Raw genomic sequence first — 13,118 nt, 5'->3', positions numbered from 1 at the left:
CCTGGGTCTCTGCATTACTAGTCCAGTGACAATATCACTCGGCCGCCGCCACCTCCTTGAGAAGGTGGGGGGGTGGGCCACCTTCTTGAACCCACTGCAGTCCCTGTGGTGTAGGTACACCCACAATGCTGTTAGGGAGGGAATTTCAGGATTTTGACCCAGCCACAGTGAAGGAACGGCCGATAGATTTCCAAGTTGGAATGGTGAGTGGCTCGGAGGGGAACCTCCAGGTGGTGGCGTTCCCATGTGTCTGCTGTCCCTTGGCCTTCTAGATGGTAGAGGTGGCGGGTTTGGAAGGTGCTGCCTAAGGAACCTTGGTGAGTCGCTGCAGTGCATCTTGTAGATGGTACACACGGTTGCGTCGGTGGTGGAGGGAGTGAATGGGGATGCAGAAAGGGAGAGAGGGAAATGGGGAGGGGGAAATGGGGAGGGGGAAATGGGAAGAGGGAGATGGGAAGGGGAGGGGGGGTTGATGGGATGTTGTGGGGAAGGGGAAGATGGAGTGAGGGGCAAGGATGGAGGCTCAAAGCTCGGAGGTGTGAGGGGAGGGAGCATCAGGGAACGGGGGAGTGGGGAACGGGGGGGATTGGGGAACAGGGGGATTGGGGAATGGGGGGATTGGGGAATGGAGGGGATTGGGGAATGGGGGGAATTGGGGAACGGGGGGATTGGGGAATGGGGGGGATTGGGGAATGGGGGGATTGGGGAATGGGGGGATTGGGGAATGGGGGGGATTGGGGAATGGGGGGATTGGGGAACGGGGGGATTGGGGGGATTGGGGAATGGGGGGGATTGGGGAACGGGGGGGATTGGGGAACGGGGGGATTGGGGAATGGGGGGGATTGGGGAACGGGGGGATTGGGGAATGGGGGGATTGGGGAACGGGGGGATTGGGGTATGGGGGGATTGGGGAACGGGGGGATTGGGGAACGGGGGGATTGGGGAATGGGGGGATTGGGGAACGGGGGGATTGGGGGGATTGGGGAACGGGGGGATTGGGGAATGGGGGGGATTGTGGAATGGGGGGATTGGGGAATGGGGGGGATTGGGGGGATTGGGGAATGGGGGGGATTGGGGAATGGGGGGGATTGAGGAACAGGGGGATTGGGGAACGGGGGGATTGGCAAATGGGGGGATTGGGGAATGGGGGGGATTGGGGAATGGGGGGGATTGGGGGGATTGGGGAATGGGGGGATTGGGGAACGGGGGGATTGGGGAATGGGGGGATTGGGGAATGGGGGGATTGGGGAACAGGGGGATTGGGGAATGGGGGTTTATTGGGGAACGGGGGGATTGGGGAACGGGGGGATTAGGGAATGGGGGGAATGGGGGGATTGGGGAATGGGAGGATTGGGGAATGGGGGGGATTGGGGAACGGGGGATTGGGGGGATTGGGGAACGGGGGGATTGGGGAATGGGGGGGATTGGGGAATGGGGGGGATTGGGGAACGGGGGGATTGGGGAACGGGGGGGATTGGGGAATGGGGGGGATTGGGGAATGGGGGGGATTGGGGAACGGGGAGGATTGGGGAATGGGGCGGATTGGGGAATGGAGGATTGGGAACGGGGGGATTGGGGATGGGGGGCAGACGGGCGGGACCGGGGTCGATGGGACCGAGGGGTCAACGGGTTGAGGGGGTCGAGAGAGTCAAGGGGTCACCCAGTGTCCCGGCACTGACCTGCGGTGAGGGGATCCCCCTGTCAGCTGCAGAGGGGTGTGAGCGCCAGGCTGGCGAGCAGGAGCATGCTGGGAACCGTCATGGCGTCTGCCGCACCTGCCGAGAGGAGACAAAATGGCGCCGGAGTTAGTGTCTTTGCGTCGCCACCCCTTCCCCCCGACTACCACCAGTCCCCCCCCACCGGGTAATACACCCCCTCCCCCAGGGCAATACACCGCCCCCCCCACTCCCCAGGAGAATACACCCGCCCCCCCCCCCCCCCCCGGGCAAATACACCCATGCCCCCGGGCAATACACACCCCCTGGGGTAATACTCCACCCCCCCCAGAGCAATATACACCCCCCAGGGTAATACACATCCCCCCCCCCCCCGGGGTAATACATACCCTCCCTGGGGTAATACACCCCTGGGGCAATATACCCCCCCCCCCCACCCCCCGGGGAGTACCCCCTCCTCGGGGTAATACATACCTCCCTGGGGCAATACACACCGCACCCCAGGGCAATACACACTACCCACATTCAGCCCGCACCCCTGACACAATAACCCCCCCTCCAAAACAACCACCCCCACCCACACACAGTACCCACCCACTCTCCCAAACTAATGGCACCCAAAGGTGGGGGAGTTCTGCAGATGGCAGGGGGGAAGAGGGAGAGGAAGGAGAGAGAGAGTGAGAGTAAAAGTGATCGGGGAAAGAGAGGAAACGCAAAGAGGGTTGGGAGAGCGAGAGCGGGTGTGAAAGTGGAGAGAGGGAGGAGCGAACAGGGAGGGAGGGAGAGAGAGAGGGGGGGGGAAATGGAGGGAAAGAGAGAAGAGGAGAGAGGAGGAAAGAGAGAGAGAGAGGGGAGAGAGAGAGGGAAAGTAGATAGAGAGGGAGAGAGGGAGGGAGGGAGAGAGGGAGCGAGAGAGGGGGAGAGAGAGAGGGGGAAGGCACAGCAGATGGTGAGGAAGGGAGGGAGGGCGGGAGGGAGGGCAGGAGGGCGGGGGGGAGGGAGGGAGGGAGGGAGTGAGTGAGGGGGGAGGACGGGAGGTAGGGAGTGAGGGGGGAGGGAGTGAGTGAGGGTGAGGGTGGGAGGGAGGGAGGGAGTGAGTGAGGGGGAGGGCGGGAGGTAGGGAGTGAGGGGGAGGGCGGGAGGGGGGTAAGAGGGAGAGAGGGAGGGAGGGAAGGAGGGAGAGAGGGAGGGAGCGAGGGAGGGTGGGAGGGAGGGAGGGAGTGAGTGAGGGGGGCAGGGCGGGAGGTAGAGAGTGAGGGGGAGGGAGTGAGTGGGGGGTAGGGCAGGTGGTAGGGAGTGAGGGGGAGGGTGTGAGAGAGGGGTAGGGCGGGAGGTAGGGAGTGAGCGGGAGGGCGGGAGGGTGGGAGTGAGTGAGTGAGTGAGAGGGGGGAGGGCGGGAGGTAGGGAGTGAGGGGGGAGGGCGGGAGGGGGAGGGTGGGAGGGAGTGAGCGGGGTAAGAGGGAGGGAAGGAGGGAGAGAGGGAGGGAGCGAGGGAGGATGGAGGGAGTGAAGGGGGTAGGGGGGAGAGAGGGAGGGAAGGAGGGAGAGAGGGAGAGAGGGAGGGTGAGAGGGAGAGAGGGAGAGAGGGAGGGAGAGAGGGAGGGAGAGAGGGAGGGAGGGAGGGAAGGAGGGAGAGAGGGAGGGAGGGAGGGAAGGAGGGAGAAAGGGGGAGAGGGAGGGAGGGAGGGAGAGAGGGAGAGAGGGAGGGAGTGGGGGAAGGGAAGTTGGAATAATGCAGTGTGTGACGCCTCCCACAGTGGAATGGCCGAGGGGTGGTCAGGCTGGCACTGTGGGCAGACAGGGCGCGGGATCCGGTTCTCACCTGGGCTGACGGTGAGTTGGACGTTGGCACACACCTCGATGTTGTGAGGCTGTTGGCTGATGATCAGACACTGGTACAGACCTGTGTCGTTTTCCGAGACTCTCGACAGGGTCAGGGTGGCGTCTCTCTTCTCAAACCAGCTGGAGGTCAGCGAGGTGCGTCCCGTAAACTCTCTGTCCTGGCTTTTGTTCTCCTCGTATCGCTCACGCTGGTGGACCACCAGGGGCGAAGCACCCACCACCTCCTTCTGCCAGGCTACCCGTGGGTCCTCTGGCAGCAGCCCCGTCCAGTTAAAGCTACATGGCATTACCACTGTGCCCCCACTGGCAACGCTCAACTCCTCCTGCAGCCTGGAGCAGCGCAACTGGGCTGGGAGAGAGAGAGAGAGACACCCTGGGTCAGTGTGTGCTCACACTCACTCACACTCTCACTCTGACACACTCACTCACACTCTGACACACTCACTCACACCCTGACACTCTCACAGAGCAGCGCAACTGGGCTGGGGAGAGAGAGAGACACACACCCTGGGCCAGTGTGTGCTCACACTCACTCACACTCTCACTCTGACACACTCACTCACACTCTGACACACTCACTCACACCCTGACACTCTCACAGAGCAGCGCAACTGGGCTGGGGAGAGAGAGAGACACACACCCTGGGCCAGTGTGTGCTCACACTCACTCACACTCTCACTCTGACACACTCACTCACACTCTGACACACTCACTCACACCCTGACACTCTCACAGAGCAGCGCAACTGGGCTGGGGAGAGAGAGAGAGAGACACCCTGGGTCAGTGTGTGCTCACACTCACTCACACTCACTGACACACTCACTCACACTCACACCCTGACACTCTCACAGAGCAGCGCAACTGGGCTGGGGAGAGAGAGAGAGAGAGACACCCTGGGTCAGTGTGTGCTCACACTCACTCACACTCTCACTCTGACACACTCACTCACACTCTGACACACTCACTCACACTCTGACACACTCACTCACACCCTGACACTCTCACAGAGCAGCGCAACTGGGCTGGGGAGAGAGAGAGAGAGAGACACCCTGGGTCAGTGTGTGCTCACACTCACTCACACTCTCACTCTGACACACTCACACACTCTGACACACTCACTCACACTCACACCCTGACACTCTCACAGAGCAGCGCAACTGGGCTGGGGAGAGAGAGAGAGAGAGAGAGAGACACCCTGGGTCCGTGTGTGCTCACACTCACTCACACTCTCACTCTGACACACTCACTCACACTCTGACACACTCACACCCTGACACTCTCACAGAGCAGCGCAACTGGGCTGGGGAGAGAGAGAGAGAGACACTCTGGGTCAGTGTGTGCTCACACTCACTCACACTCTCACTCTGACACACTCACTCTCACTCTGACACACTCACTCACACTCACACCCTGACACTCTCACAGAGCAGCGCAACTGGGCTGGGGAGAGAGAGAGAGAGAGACACCCTGGGTCAGTGTGTGCTCACACTCACTCACACTCTCACTCTGACACACTCACTCACACTCACTGACACACTCACTCACACTCACACCCTGACACTCTCACAGAGCAGCGCAACTGGGCTGGGGAGAGAGAAACTCCCTGGGTCTGTGTGTGCTCACACTCACTCACACTCATGCCCTGACACACTCACTCACACTCTGACATACTCAGTGACACACTCACACTCTGACACACTCACTCACACCCTGACACACTCACGCACACTCTGACACACTCACTGACACACTCACACTCTGACACACTCACTCACACCCTGACACACTCACGCGCACACTGACACACTGACGCACACTCTGACACACTCACTGACACACTCACACTCTGACACACTCACTGACACACACTGACACACTCACACCCTGACACACTCACGCACACTCTGACACACTGACACACACACACTGACACCCTGACACACACACTCTGACACACTCACACTCTGACACACACACACTCTGACACACTCACGCACGCTCTGACACACTCACTGACACACTCACACTCTGACACACTCGCCGACACATTCACACTCTGACCCACTCACTCACACTCACACCCTGACACACTCAACTCCTCCTGCAGCCTGGAGCACTGCAACTGGGCTGGAGGGAGAGAGAGAAACACCCCAGGTCAGTGAGTGCTCACACTCTGACACACTCACATCCTGACACACTCACACCCTGACACACCCACTCACACTCTGACACACTCACACTCTGACACACTCACTGACACACACTGACACACTCACACCCTGACACACTCACGCACACTCTGACACACTGACACACACACACTGACACCCTGACACACACACTCTGACACACTCACACTCTGACACACACACACTCTGACACACACACACTCTGACACACTCACGCACGCTCTGACACACTCACTGACACACTCACACTCTGACACACTCGCCGACACATTCACACTCTGACCCACTCACTCACACTCACACCCTGACACACTCAACTCCTCCTGCAGCCTGGAGCACTGCAACTGGGCTGGAGGGAGAGAGAGAAACACCCCAGGTCAGTGAGTGCTCACACTCTGACACACTCACATCCTGACACACTCACACCCTGACACACCCACTCACACTCTGACACACTCACACCCTGACACACCCACTCACACCCTGACACACTCACACCCTAACACACTCACACACACTCTGACAACTCACTGACACACTCGCTCACACTCTAACACGCTCATTCACACTCTGACACACACACTCACTGACACACTCACACACTCTGACACACTCAAACTCAGTGACACACTCACTCACACTCTGACACACTCACTCACACACACTCACGCACACTCTGACACACTCACTGACGCACTCACTCGCACTCTGACACACCCACACTCTGACATATTTACTCACGCACACTCACACTCTGACAACTCACTGACACACTCACTCACACTCTGACACACACACTCACCGACACACTCACTCACACTCTGACACACTCACACTCTGACATATTTACTCACACACACTCACACTCTGACAACTCACTGACACACTCACTCACACTCTGACACACACACCCACGCACACACCCACGCACACACCCACGCACACACCCACACACACACCCACACACACACACCCACACACACACACCCACACACACACCCCACACACACCCACACACACATTCACACACACTCACACTCTCACACACACACACACACACTCTCACACACACACACACACTCACACACACACACACACTCACACACACACTCAAACAGTCAGTCACCAGGGGCCTTATAGCCTGAGGCGGGGCGCCACTCTACATCAAACATGGCTGACCAGGAGTCTCTCCAGCTCTGACCGCTGGCCATTGGCGTGTTTGGAAGTGTTTCCCACTCAATATCCTCGAACAGTTAGATCGCGTTATGAATGAGATGGTGGAGGGAAGCGGTTGAGCACTGCTTGTGTGGAAATCAAATGTCAGATGGGATCTTCCCATGCATATGCTCTGAGTGCGGCGGTGAACATAATGGTGGCTCCGAGCACCGTATCGTCCGATACCCGTATCGTTAATGCATGCACACGGGAGCAACGACGTGCCGTTGGGAGGACAGCCTCTGATGCGACTGGGTCACATAATCAAATTCCTCGGCTTTCAAATCCTGGGGTGGGATTTGAACCCCGAGCTGCTGGGCTCGGAGACAGGGATGCTAACCCCACTGCCCCACGAGGCAGGGCCCAGAAATGAGTTGCCCACCCCTAAATGACCCCCCCGAAAAGGTGGTGGGTGAGCCGCCATCTTGAGCCAGGGTTCAGGATGGCAGGCTGGGCGGGAGGTGGTGAAAGGCGAGGAGGTGGGGAGTGAGGAGGAAGGGTGACTCCGAGGGCAACACTTACTCTTCGCTGAACTCTGAGTGACTGCCATCAGCAGAAGAAGGAGCAACAACCTCTGGCCAACCATTGTCCAGGGAGTAACCTGCAGTGAGATAGAGAGAGAAAGACCCCATCAACACATCTCTGTATCTAACCCCGAGCTGTACCTGTCCTGGGAGTGTTTGATGGGGGAGAGTGTAGAGGGAGCTTTACTCTGTATCTAACCCCGTGCTGTACCTGTCCTGGGAGTGTTTGTTGGGGGACAGTGTAGAGGAAGCTTTACTCTGTATCTAACCCCGTGCTGTACCTGTCCTGGGAGTGTTTGATGGGGGACAGTGTAGAGGAAGCTTTACTCTGTATCTAACCCCGTGCTGTACCTGTCCTGGGAGTGTTTGATGGGGACAGTGTAGAGGGAGTTTACTCTGTATCTAACCCCGTGCTGTACCTGTCCTGGGAGTGTTTGTTGGGGGACAGTGTAGAAGGAGCTTTACTCTGTATCTAACCCCGTGCTGTACCTGTCCTGGGAGTGTTTGATGGGGGACAGTGTAGAGGGAGCTTTACTCTGTATCTAACCCCGTGCTGTACCTGTCCTGGGAGTGTTTGATGGGGGACAGTGTAGAGGGAGTTTACTCTGTATCTAACCCCGTGCTGTACCTGTCCTGGGAGTGTTTGATGGGGACAGTGTAGAGGGAGTTTACTCTGTATCTAACCCCGTGCTGTACCTGTCCTGGGAGTGTTTGATGGGGGACAGTGTAGAAGGAGCTTTACTCTGTATCTAACCCCGTGCTGTACCTGTCCTGGGAGTGTTTGATGGGGACAGTGTAGAGGGAGCTTTACTCTGTATCTAACCCCGTGCTGTACCTGTCCTGGGAGTGTTTGATGGGGGGACAGTGTAGAGGGAGCTTTACTCTGTACCTAACTCCGTGCTGTCCCTGTCCTGGGAGTGTTTGATGGGGGACAGTGTAGAGGGAGCTTTACTCTGTATCTAACCCCGTGCTGTACCTGTCCTGGGAGTGTTTGATGGGGACAGTGTGGAGGGAGCTTTACTCTGTATCTAACCCCGTGCTGTACCTGTCCTGGGAGTGTTTGATGGGGACAGTGTAGAGGGAGCTTTACTCTGTATCTAACCCCGTGCTGTACCTGTCCTGTGAGTGTTCGATGGGTCCTTACTCTACCTTTCCCACGTTATATGTGCACTGAAAAGTTAGAGAGGCATGAGGATAGAGAAAGATTTAAAAGTCGGGATTGAATAGATAACATTCAGACAGTGAATATTAGTAATAAGAAACGGGACAGTAAATGTGGAGGAGATTTGAGGAGAAACTTTTCCACCCAGAGGGTGGTGGGAATCTGGGAATCGCTGCCTGAAAGGGTGGGAGAGGCGGGAACCCTCACAACATTGAAGAAGCTTTTGATGAACACTTGAAACACCCCAACACACAAGGCTACGGACCGAGTGCTACGTAATGGGGTTAGAATAGGTAGGTGCTTTAAAGTTTATTTATTAGAGTCACAAGTCAGCTTACATTTACACCGCAATGAAGTTACTGTGAAAATCCCCTAGTTGCCAAACTCCGGCGCCTGTTCGGGTAACACTGAGGGAGACTTTAGCACGGCCAATGCACCCGAACCAGCACGTCTTTGGGCACTAGAGGGGCAATTTAGCATGGCCAATCCACCTAACCCGCACATCTTTGGATATTAAAGGGGCAATTTAGCATGGCCAATCCACCTAACCCGCACATCTTTGGATATTAAAGGGGCAATTTAGCATGGCCAATCCACCTAACCCACACATCTTTGGACACTAAGGGGCAATTTAGCATGGCCAATCCACCTAACCCGCACATCTTTGGATATTAAAGGGGCAATTTAGCATGGCCAATCCACCTAACCCACACATCTTTGGACACTAAGGGGCAATTTAGCATGGCCAATCCACCTAACCCGCACATCTTTGGACACTAAGGGGCAATTTAGCATGGCCAATCCACCTAACCCGCACATCTTTGGATATTAAAGGGGCAATTTAGCATGGCCAATCCACCTAACCCACACATCTTTGGACACTAAGGGGCAATTTAGCATGGCCAATCCACCTAACCCGCACATCTTTGGATACTAAAGGGGCAATTTAGCATGGCCAATCCACCTAACCTACACATCTTTGGACACTAAGGGGCAATTTAGCATGGCCAATCCAACTAACCGACACATCTTTGGAGTGTGGGAAGAAACCGGAGCACCCGGAGGAAACCCACGCAGACACGGGGAGAATGTGCAGACTCCACACAGACCTGCACATCTTTGGATACTAAAGGGGCAAGCCTGAATCCCCCTCCCCCCGCCTTCTCGCTGACCTACACTGGCCCTCGGCAGAACGCTGAATTGCAGAGACCTACAGCATAGTTTAAAGCCATTCAGTCCATCATATCCGCGCCAGATATCAAACTGGGGTGGCACAGTGGCACAGCGGGTTAGCACTGCTGCCTCACAGTGCCAGGGACCCGGGTTCGATTCCCAGCTTGGGTCACTGTCTGTGCGGAGTCTGCACGTTCTCCCCGTGTCTGCGTGGGTTTCCTCCGGGTGCTCTGGTTTCCTCCCACAGTCTGAAAGACGTGCTGGTTAGGGTGCATTGGCCGTGCTAAATTCTCCCTCAGTGTTACCCGAACAGACGCCGGAGTGTGACGACCAGGGGATTTTCACAGTAACTTCATTGCGGTGTTAATGTCAACCGTACTTGTGACACTAATAAATTTTTTAAAATTAACGAACAGGGGCTGGCAGCTCTTGAGATGGATGGCACCAGAGGCAAGTTAACCAGGATCGCTGCACCTTATCCATCTCTGGTATGCGCTCTCCCATGTGGGAGAAAGACGGCTACACGCAGTGGCGATGCCTTCTGTAGAGGAATTACCAGATGTGTTTCCCTTCGCTCCCTAAGTGGAAAAGATGGGGGAGCGGGGGGGTCACTCCTCTTGCATGTCGCCCCCGCCCCTCCCTCCTCCTTCCCCCTCCCCCTTCCAAAGACGCAGCAGGAATTTGACTGGCAATTCGACTGGGTGTGGCTTCACAGTCAGATCCCGCCTCCCCCCCCCTTCTCCCTCCCCGATTCTGAAACACGCAGTCAGCAGGGAGATTGCGGATTTGCCAAAGCTCTGCTGAGTCATCGCCCCTCCCCCCAACAGCCCGCCCACCCCAGTTGTTCAACAACAGCAGGCGTCACGAGCTGCCTCCAGACGACCTTTCCTCCCCGCTCCCCGCATCCCAAGCATCCCCGGTCTCTCTTCCCTCCATCCGACACCCCCCCACCCCCCTACCCACCTCCCCTTCCCTCCCTCCTCACCTCCCCCCGCCTCCCCCGCACAACCCGTGCCCCTCTGCTCCCGAAATCCACTCGGAAAATTCCGGAAGGTTTCGGCGTTCCGTTCTGCCCTCTATCCCCCGCCATGCCCCTCGCCGGGGAAATATTCCTATACCGGCGGAACGAGGTTGGGGCAGCGGGGAGGGGGGGGGGTTAAGGGGGGGCACAGTGGTTCGTGCGGAAGCCATGTTGCGCTTGGCGGGAACCCACGATTGCCCCCCCCCCCAACCCCCGACAATAATATGAATCGCCTTATGGATTTTGTTTCTAAGCTTTTTTTTGGACTGTGGGGGACGGTGAGGGGGTCGGGGGGAGGGTTGCGGGGGTGGGGCAGTGAGAGGAGGGGTTCGAATACAGGCTCAGCACACCCCAGAGGGAGCCCCCCTCCTTTTCGGACTTCCCAGTGCCCCCTGTGGGTCTGGACCATCGAATGAGGTGCCTCTCCATGCGGGTGCCACGGGGGCACAGTGGGTTAGCGCTGCTGCCTCACAGCACCAGGGACCCGGGTTCGATTCCCGGCTCGGGTCACTGTCTGTGCGGAGTTTGCACGTTCTCCCCGTGTCTGCGTGGGTTTCCTCCGGGTGCTCCGGTTTCCTCCCACAGTCCGAAAGACGTGCTGGTTAGGGTGCATTGGCCGTGCTAAATTGCCCCTTAGTGTCAGGGGAACTAGCTAGGGTAAATGCATGGGGTTATGGGGATAGGGTCTGGGTGGGATTGTGATCGATGCAGACTCGATGGGCTGAATGGCCTCCTTCTGCACTGTAGGGATTCTCTGTGGAATGGTGACGCCCTCGGCAGTGCGGCACCCCCTCGCTCCTGCACAGGCCTAACGGGCAGGCTGACAAGATGCTGACTCAGGGGTAAAAGGCCTACACATCCCTCCTCCCCCCCGCTTCCCCCCCTGGCCACCCCCGGATTGGGGGATGGGGTGGGGGTATCTCGCGACCCGCACCCAGACGGTTGGCCGTTCCGACACTGCCTCCTGCCCCGTTTACCTGTCTGGTCGGGTGGGAGAAGTTCCCGGCTCTGACCGCACTCTCTCTCTCTCTCTCTGCTGGCGTCCTCCTCTCTCTGCGGCTCACACACACAATCACCCAGTCTGCAGCAACTCCTGCCCCCTCCCCACGACCACTCCCCCTCCCCTCCCCCCTACCACTCCCCCTCCCCTCCCCCCTGCCCCCTCTCCCCCTCCCCCTCGCCCCCTCTCCCCCTCCACCCCCTCCCTGCTCCCTCCACCCCCTCCCTGCTCCCTCCACCCCCTCCCCCTCCCCTCCACCCCCTCCCCTCCACCCCCTCCCCCTCCCCTCCACCCCCTCCCCCTCCCCTCCACCCCCTCCCCGCTCCCTCCACCACTCCCCCTCCACCCCCTCCCCGCTCCCTCCACCCCTCCCCCTCCACCCCCTCCCCTGCTCCGCTCCCCCTCCACCCTCAGTTCCGCTCTTTCTCTGTCCCTCAGTCCCCCCGTCTATCCCCTTCCACCTTCTCTCTCTCCCCTCCACCTTCTCTCTCTCCCCTCCACCTTCTCTCTCTCCCCTCCACCTTCTCTCGCTCTCCCTCCACCTTCTCTCTCTCCCCTCCACCTTCTCTCGCTCTCCCTCCACCTTCTCTCTCTCCCTTCCACCTTCACTCTCTCCCTGTCCAACTTCTCTCTCTCTCCCTCCACCTTCTCTCTCTCCCCTCCACCTTCTCTCTCTCCCCGTCTATCTTCACTCTCTCCCCTCCACCTTCTCTCTCTCTCCCTCCACCTCTCTCTCCCCGTCCACCTTCTCTCTCTCCCCGTCCACCTTCTCTCTCTCCCCTCCATCTTCACTCTCTCCCCCTCCACCTTCTCTCTCTCCCCCTCCACCTTCTCTCTCTCCCCTCCACCTTCTCTCTCTCCCCGTCCACCTTCTCTCTCTTTCCCTCCACCTTCTCTCTCTCCCCTCCACCTTCTCTCTCTCCCCTCCACCTTCTCTCTCTCCCCTCCATCTTCACTCTCTCCCTCCACCTTCACTCTCTCCCCTCCACCTTCACTCTCTCCCCTCCACCTTCACTCTCTCCCCTCCACCTTCACTCTCTCCCCTCCACCTTCACTCTCTCCCCTCCACCTTCTCTCTCCCTCCCCATTTCTCTCTCCCACTCATCTGCTTTCTCGCCCATCTTCTCTCCACCTCCCTCTTCTTTCTATCCTGCTCTCTCTCTCTCTCCTGCCTCTCCTTCTCCCTCTGTCCATCCATCTCTCTCTCTCTCTCTCTCTGCCTCTCTCCGTATCTCTCCATCATCCTCCTCTCCCTCTCCCCACTGTGTCTCCTGCTCTCTCTTTCTCTATCTCTCAATCTCCCTCTCTCCCTCCCT

The 13,118-nt window shown here is 58.1% G+C and overlaps 1 protein-coding gene across 2 annotated transcripts in view; it reads right to left on the bottom strand.

Moving 5' to 3' along the window:
* Positions 1-1,676: 1,676 nt before the first annotated feature.
* Positions 1,677-13,118, bottom strand: part of LOC144487613 (SPRY domain-containing SOCS box protein 4-like) — a 29,176-nt gene continuing 17,734 nt past the window's right edge. Inside the window, exons 3-5 of one of the 2 annotated variants that reach the window (XM_078205703.1) lie at positions 7,445-7,523; positions 3,499-3,867; positions 1,677-1,775 (exon numbers count right to left, since the gene is read on the bottom strand). The gene's annotated coding sequence lies outside the window, so the exon portion shown is untranslated. The remainder of the gene's footprint in view (positions 1,776-3,498; positions 3,868-7,444; positions 7,524-13,118) is intronic. The other variant, XM_078205704.1, reaches the window with a different exon arrangement.

This window comes from Mustelus asterias, unplaced genomic scaffold (assembly GCF_964213995.1).
Source record: "Mustelus asterias unplaced genomic scaffold, sMusAst1.hap1.1 HAP1_SCAFFOLD_925, whole genome shotgun sequence".
Taxonomy (NCBI): Eukaryota; Metazoa; Chordata; class Chondrichthyes; order Carcharhiniformes; family Triakidae; genus Mustelus; species Mustelus asterias.
This window is presented reverse-complemented; position numbering and strand designations above follow the sequence as displayed.